This window comes from Schistocerca cancellata, chromosome 2, assembly GCF_023864275.1.
Source record: "Schistocerca cancellata isolate TAMUIC-IGC-003103 chromosome 2, iqSchCanc2.1, whole genome shotgun sequence".
Classification (NCBI taxonomy): domain Eukaryota; kingdom Metazoa; phylum Arthropoda; class Insecta; order Orthoptera; family Acrididae; genus Schistocerca; species Schistocerca cancellata.
Genome location: NC_064627.1, coordinates 591,859,100 through 591,867,008, shown reverse-complemented (window position 1 = coordinate 591,867,008; position 7,909 = coordinate 591,859,100).

Genomic DNA, 7,909 nt, shown 5'->3' with positions numbered 1-7,909 from the left:
TTGTGCGATTTATCGTATACCCTAAATTTATCGGATTTCTTTTAGTACGCATGTGGATGACCTCGCACTTTTCTTTGTTTAGTGCCAATTGCCACTTTTCGCACCATACAGAAATTCTCTCTAGATCATTTTGTAATTGGAACTGATCGTCTGATGATTTTCTAGACGGTAAATTACTGCCTCATCTGCAAACAATCTAACGGGGCTGCTCAGATTATCACCTAGAAAATTTATGTAAATCAGGAACAGCAGAGGGCCTATGACACTACGTTGCGGAACGCCAGATATCACTTCTGTTCTACTCGATGATTTACCGTCTGTCACTACGAACTGTGACCTCTCTGAGAGGAAATTACGAATCCTGTCACACAACTGAGACGATACTCCATATGCACGCAATTTGATTAATAGTCGCTTGTTAGGAACGGTATCAAAAGCCTTCTGGAAATATATGAATATGGAATCGATCTGAGATCACTTGTCGACAGCTCTCAATACTTCGTGGGAATAAAGCTGTGTTGCACAAGAACGATATTTTCGGAATCCGTGTTGGTTATGTATCAATAAGTCATTTTTTTGAAGGTGATTCATAATTTCGAGTACAGTGTACGCTCCAAAATCGTACTGCAAATTGAGGTCAGTGATATGGGTCTTTAATTCAGTGCGTTACTCCTATTTCCTTTATTGAATATTGGTGTGACCTGTGATACTTTCCAGTCTTTAGGAACAGACCTTTCGTCAAGTGAGCGGTTGTATATGATTGCTAAGAAAGGCGCTATTGTGTCTGCATACTCTGAAAGGAACCTGATTGGTGTACCATCTGGACCGGAAGACTTGCCTTTCTTAAGTGATTTGTTTCGCAGCACCTAAGATATCTACTTTTATGTCCTCATGCTAACAGCTGTTCTGGTTTCGAATTCTGGAATATTTACTTCGTCTTCTTTCGTGAAGGAATTACGGAAAATTGTATTAAGTAACTCTGCTTTAGTGGCACCATCATCTGTAATATTTCCATCGCTATCGTGCAGTGACGGTATTGACTGTTTTTTGCCACTGGTGTACCTTACATACGACCAGAATCTCTTTGGGTTTTCTGCCATATTTTGAGACAATGTTTCATTGTGGAAACTATTAAAAGCATCTCGCATTGACGTCTGCACTAAATTTCGAGCTTCCGTGAAACTTAGCCAGTCTTGGGGATTTTGCATTCTTCTGAATTTGGCATGCTTTTTTTCGTTGCTTCTGCAACAGTTTTCCGACGCGTTTTGTGTGGCATGGTGGATCAGTCCCGTCTCTTATTAACTTATGCGATATGAATCTATCTATTGCTGTCGATACTGCATCTTTGAATTTGAGCCATATCTGGTCTACACTTACATAATTAGCTTGGAAGGAATGGAGACTCTCTCTTGGGAAGGCATCAAGCGAATTTTTATCTGCTGTTTTAAATAGATATATTTTGCCTTTTTTTTAGTGGTTTCGGTTGATATGGTTTTGAGCATCGCTACAGTGACCTTGTGGTCACTAATACCTGTATCCGTCATGACGCTCTCTATTAGATCAGGATTATTTGTGACTAAGAGGTCAAGTGTGTTTTCGCAACCATTTACAATTCGTGTGGTCTCATGAACTAATTGTTCAAAGTAATTCTCAGAGAAAGCATTTAGTACAGTTTCGGAAGATGTTTTCTGTCTTCCACCCACTTTGAACATGTATTTTCGGCAACAAATCGAAGGTAGATTGTTGTCTCCACCAATTATAACTGTATGAGTGGGGTACTTATTTGTAATGAGATTCAAGTTTTCTTTGAACCGTTCAGCTATTACATCATCTGAGTCGGGGGAAGGGGGGGGGTGGAAGAAGCAAATTGTTATTTTGGTACGGCTGTTGAGCATAACCTCTACGCATAGTAATTCGCAGGAACTACACTCCTGGAAATTGAAATAAGAACACCGTGAATTCATTGTCCCAGGAAGGGGAAACTTTATTGACACATTCCTGGGGTCAGATACATCACATGATCACACTGACAGAACCACAGGCACATAGACACAGGCAACAGAGCATGCACAATGTCGGCACTAGTACAGTGTATATCCACCTTTCGCAGCAATGCAGGCTGCTATTCTCCCATGGAGACGATCGTAGAGATGCTGGATGTAGTCCTGTGGAACGGCTTGCCATGCCATTTCCACCTGGCGCCTCAGTTGGACCAGCGTTCGTGCTGGACGTGCAGACCGCGTGAGACGACGCTTCATCCAGTCCCAAACATGCTCAATGGGGGACAGATCCGGAGATCTTGCTGGCCAGGGTAGTTGACATACACCTTCTAGAGCACGTTGGGTGGCACAGGATACATGCGGACGTGCATTGTCCTGTTGGAACAGCAAGTTCCCTTGCCGGTCTAGGAATGGTAGAACGATGGGTTCGATGACGGTTTGGATGTACCGTGCACTATTCAGTGTCCCCTCGACGATCACCAGTGGTGTACGGCCAGTGTAGGAGATCGCTCCCCACACCATGATGCCGGGTGTTGGCCCTGTGTGCCTCGGTCGTATGCAGTCCTGATTGTGGCGCTCACCTGCACGGCGCCAAACACGCATACGACCATCATTGGCACCAAGGCAGAAGCGACTCTCATCGCTGAAGACGACACGTCTCCATTCGTCCCTCCATTCACGCCTGTCGCGACACCACTGGAGGCGGGCTGCACGATGTTGGGGCGTGAGCGGAAGACGGCCTAACGGTGTGCGGGACCGTAGCCCAGCTTCATGGAGACGGTTGCGAATGGTCCTCGCCGATACCCCAGGAGCAACAGTGTCCCTAATTTGCTGGGAAGTGGCGGTGCGGTCCCCTACGGCACTGCGTAGGATCCTACGGTCTTGGCGTGCATCCGTGCGTCGCTGCGGTCCGGTCCCAGGTCGACGGGCACGTGCACCTTCCGCCGACCATTGGCGACGTTAGAACTCTCAAATATTGTAATACGACTGAAATTTGTGAATTAAACTATGATAGTACCCAAAAACACCCAAAGAAATTGAGTATTAAACTATAAAACAAATAAGTGAGCTAAGAGTGCGACTAGCTGCTGGCTGCTGCTTATCCAATGGCGGCAGGTAGCTCACTGGCTGTGACCAACCGTCACTGGCCGTTCAGAACAAAAACAGATGACTGACGACTACGCAAATTTACAATATTCAGATACTAAAACGCGATGCTGCAACTCTCAAATACTATAGCACGCCAGAAATTTGTGAATTAATCTATGCAAGTACCCAAAACACCCAAAGAAATTGAGTATTAAACTATAAACCAAATAAGTGAGCTAAGAGTGCGACTTGCTGCTGGCTGCTACTTATCCAACGGTGGCAGGCAGCATTTCTTGTAAACTTTCCTAAAAACTTTTGACATGAAGTCATTAATTATTTTAACTGATTTGCAGTTATAAGTATCCATACTGTAAGCAATATGTTATTTAAAACTTCCTGGCAGATTAAAACTGTGTGCCGGACAGAGACTCGAACTCGGGACCTTTGCCTTCCGCGGGTAAGTGCTCTACCGACTGAGCTACCCAAGCACGACTCACACCCTGTCCTCACAGGTTTACTATCCTAACTAACTTTTAATAATGATAACAGAGAACATTTGTCACTGAGTAAAAAGTTATTTTCTTGTTTTGAGATCCACCAAAGAAAAACATTATCAGTTAGGGTCTTACTGTCTTTATCCAACTGCGTCAGAAAATTAGCATCTGATATTAGCAGACAAAACAGTTCTCCCACCAACATCAACTTTCTACAGAAGAAACTTTGACATGACAAGACATGGTGTGACATAGACAGCTGGTGCAAATCCCAAAACTTGAAATGCATAAACTCATCCTTCTGCTCTTTGAACCACATATGTATTCTGCCATACATGTGACACAGTGCACTGTCCTGTCAGAGATGCCAGCATACAGATAAAAAACAGATAGCATGTACAGGTGGATATGGTCCACAAGGATAGATGCATACTTGTCCTGACGCATTGTGCTTTCCGGAAAAGGCCATCTGTTTCCACTCAGTGGACGTTCAGTTGCTGTATTGGCAGGCAAATTCCAGCTTTCATGAGTGATGAACAGCAGTCAGGATGGACGCATGAAGCAGGCACCTCTTGAAAGGCACATACCCAGCAGCATTCACTGAATGGTTATTGAGGAGACACTGTTTGTAGCCCCTTGGTTCATCTGGCTGGTCAGTTACTCGGAACAGTTCATTATTTGCCTGTTCACATCTCCACCTTCATTGTTCACCTTTGTTGTCTGTGGCCTGTGGTGACCCACAGTGCCAACTTTGGATTGTGCCATTTTTCCATACATAGTTTTCTTTAACCAAGGCGGCATGCCAACAGCTTAGTAATTTAGCCGTTTTGGAAATGATTGCACCCTTAGCATGAAACCCAATGATCATGCATTTATAGATGTCAGGTAAATCGCTCCTTTCCTCAACATGACTATGACAGCACTGTTTTCCACATTCTCCAAACTGCTAGTGCTGGCACCTGCCGTCTGGAGTGGTAATTGTTAGTTGACACTGAATAAGGGCAGTGGTCATATTAATGTGACTGAACTGTGAGTGTATGTATTCCTATGTCTGTTCAAATATTTATTAGAATATTCTGTAAAAATCTGATATGAAGTTGTCAAGAACATCTCGTCATTTTTTCTAGCAGGCTTTTCTCTTCACATATTTTATGCATATTTATAAGCCATGCATATTTTTAAACAATGTAGCCATGTCTGTCAGAATGTTACAGTATTTTTTAAAAACTGATAGTAAATCGACTAAGAAATTTTCAGTGTTTTTGCTAAAACTTTTCCCTATTATATATTAGTCGAAAGATCCATACCTAAGCCGTAGAGTTGCATAGGTCACACAAATACTCAAGATAAGACATGTATCACTAACATCGATGTGCATTAGCATTTTGGAACATATACTGTGTTCTGACATCCTGAACTACCTCGAAGAAAACGATTTGTGGACAAATAGCTAATGCATATTCAGAATGTATCACTCTTGTACAACACAACTACCTCTTTATTCTCACAAAGTAATGACTTCTATCAATAGAAGAGCTCAATCTGACGCAATATTTTTAGATTTTCAGAATGCTTTTGATGCTGTTCCTCACAAGCTACTCCCAATCAAAATGCATGTCTATGAAGCACCATCTCAGTCATGCAACACAAACGCTTCATGAAACTCGAAGGTCACAATTTATGTAAAACCACTGAGTGAAACAGAAGCAATACTAAGCATTTCCCAAGAGTAGGATAATAATGACATTGCCATCCACTTTTACCAAAATCAGCAAAATCATGAAATATAATACTTATATATATGTATACTGAACTGTGCTCCGGCTCGCCTTGGTGCCATTGACAGGTTGGCATCGTGTATTGGGATTGTCAACTCTCGCTTTCTTAGTCTGTTCACTGGCACCACTATAGTCGCTCACTTTGTCTGTAAGTCAGTGGCAGCAGCAGCGCTTATCGATAGCAAGTACTGGGGTTCTGCCTTTGGAGCGACCTCTAGTATTTCTGGGTCGTCATGTGTCAGACAGTTCTCTTAGGGCGGAGGAGCTGCAGTGAGGTCCGACAGCGCCTGTATTCGCCGAAGGAGCTGGCGATTTATGCACTGCCTGATGGAAGGATGTGGACCACGCCGAGGTCCGGATTCAGCGAGTTTAAGTTGAATGGATTGTTATATTCGAAGAGTGCATCTTTCACTTGTGCGTGTGTCTGCCCGTCGAAGTGACCACATTCCATCAAGCTGTCAGTTGGCGGTTTTATACTCCGTCGTTTCCGTTGCCTGACTTGATTGGCAACGACCGATCGTTGGTCGTTCGGTCGGTCGTCACAGTGGACGACGTGTATCTGGTCTTTCGACCGTTTCTATGTTCTTAGCGTTCGTGTCTATGTGCAATTCGTTTTGTTGCTGTATAGCGACTGTTTTAGCAATGTTTGTTTGTGGAATTGTCTTTTGCAGTTCCATGTGCATCTAGTCAGATTTTGAATAGTCAGTTTGGTCTTAACCCTGTCTGCGTACTTGGATTTGGTGGAGCCCACTTGTGCAATTAAATGCTTGTCATTTGACGATGTTAACTGTTATTCTATCGTGGTATTGGTTATCGAATCTTAGATGGATTTTGCGAGTGTGCTGGTCGGCGTTTAAGTTGTCCCTAGTTTGAGTTGCCATCCTGTTGAGTGAGCATAACTCTTAGCTGCCTGACACACCGCTTATGCAGCTGTAGGGACTTTTTCTCAGGTCGATCCTTGGAGCACTGTCTGTGGATCACTCCCTTCTTTACTTGGTCTGATTGTGTCAACTGTTTAAAAATATTATTTTGTTTAAATTATTCCTATTGATTGTGGCCTTCAGCTGACAAATAATTTGAATTCTTCTTAATAAGGCCTTCAGTTTGTGTTACAGTCAATTTCTTTAATATGATTATTTTAAATAATGATTTTGGTATTTTTAACATGTAATTGTCTTCCTCATTTGTAATACAGGCCTTCAGCCATGAATGCAATTTTGACTTAAGAATTTTTTAATTTAGATATTGTTTCTTAATATGATAGTTCTTTTTATAATATTTTAGTAAGAATTTTCTATCTAGGTCTTCAGGTGTCAAATTGTTTTGAATAGTTACTGTTGGGACCTTCAGCCAACAAATAATCTGAATATCTGATCAATAATGCCTTCAGCTGTGAATAATATTGCCAGTGAAAATGATGAAAACAGAGAACAAAAATTAAAAAGTATAAATTTTCAAGGAATTAAAGGTTTACATTCATTTTCCTCAAATACTGCTTCTAAGGACAAATATTCTAAAAGATATCAGAAATATGCAGTCACAACTCTGAATTTATAGGAACCCTTAATACTCATTTTTTAATAATTCCTAGTTCCTGTTTTTCAGTAATTCTTATTTCTCATGTTTTTATTAAAAATTAAGTGAAAATTCTGGCAATCAACTGCTTCATATTTTATAGTGCCCATATGATAATGTAATATTTCATTTTTGAAAACCTATCTTCCATTATCCTGCAGACTTAAAAGTTTTTATCATTCTGAACGGAATAAACTTCATGTTTAAAGCTTACATTCATAGTTTTATGTTGTTTTTATTGTTAAAAAAACAATATTTATTATCTTACAAATTTATCTTATTTTTTAAATATTTTTCTTAACTCCTTCCAGATTTTTTTTCTCTTCCATGTCACGAACATTATCGGAATACATATCTGCTCTCAAACACAAAATTTTTCAATTATTTCTCCACTAAATTCATCTTTCATTTTTTTATAACTTTATTGTTTACTTGAGGAATATTATAAATTATCTATTGGATGATCACTGGCATCAAATGTTCCAGTCTTTATCTTCGTATCTTCATAAAAATTTTAGTTTTTTTGCTACAGATATAACTATTAGTATCGTGATAACATTTCGTATTTTCTCCATATTTTGGTTTCACATCATTATACTGAAAATTATACATCGATTCTTTCACCAAATCAGATATAATCATTCCAATGTAAACTGGTGTACTTAAAAAAATTGTCTTATTCATAGGAATTGCACCAAGATTTTCATTAAACATTGTTTTGTCACAAGTTATGCACACATTTTTGTGTCTGAAAATACTTTGTTAGTCACTGTTTCCTATATTTTCTAATAGTTTACCAAACAAAGAATTATTCATAACTGTGTAAAAATCTTTTCAAACTTTTATATTTCGCCTGTGTCCACATTGTTGTATTTGTCTATATACTTTTTCAACCATTCAGTGTTAATTTTAAAAATTACGGTATTTCACTTAATTTTTTTAGAATTGCATAAATTTGGATAATCTGATTCAA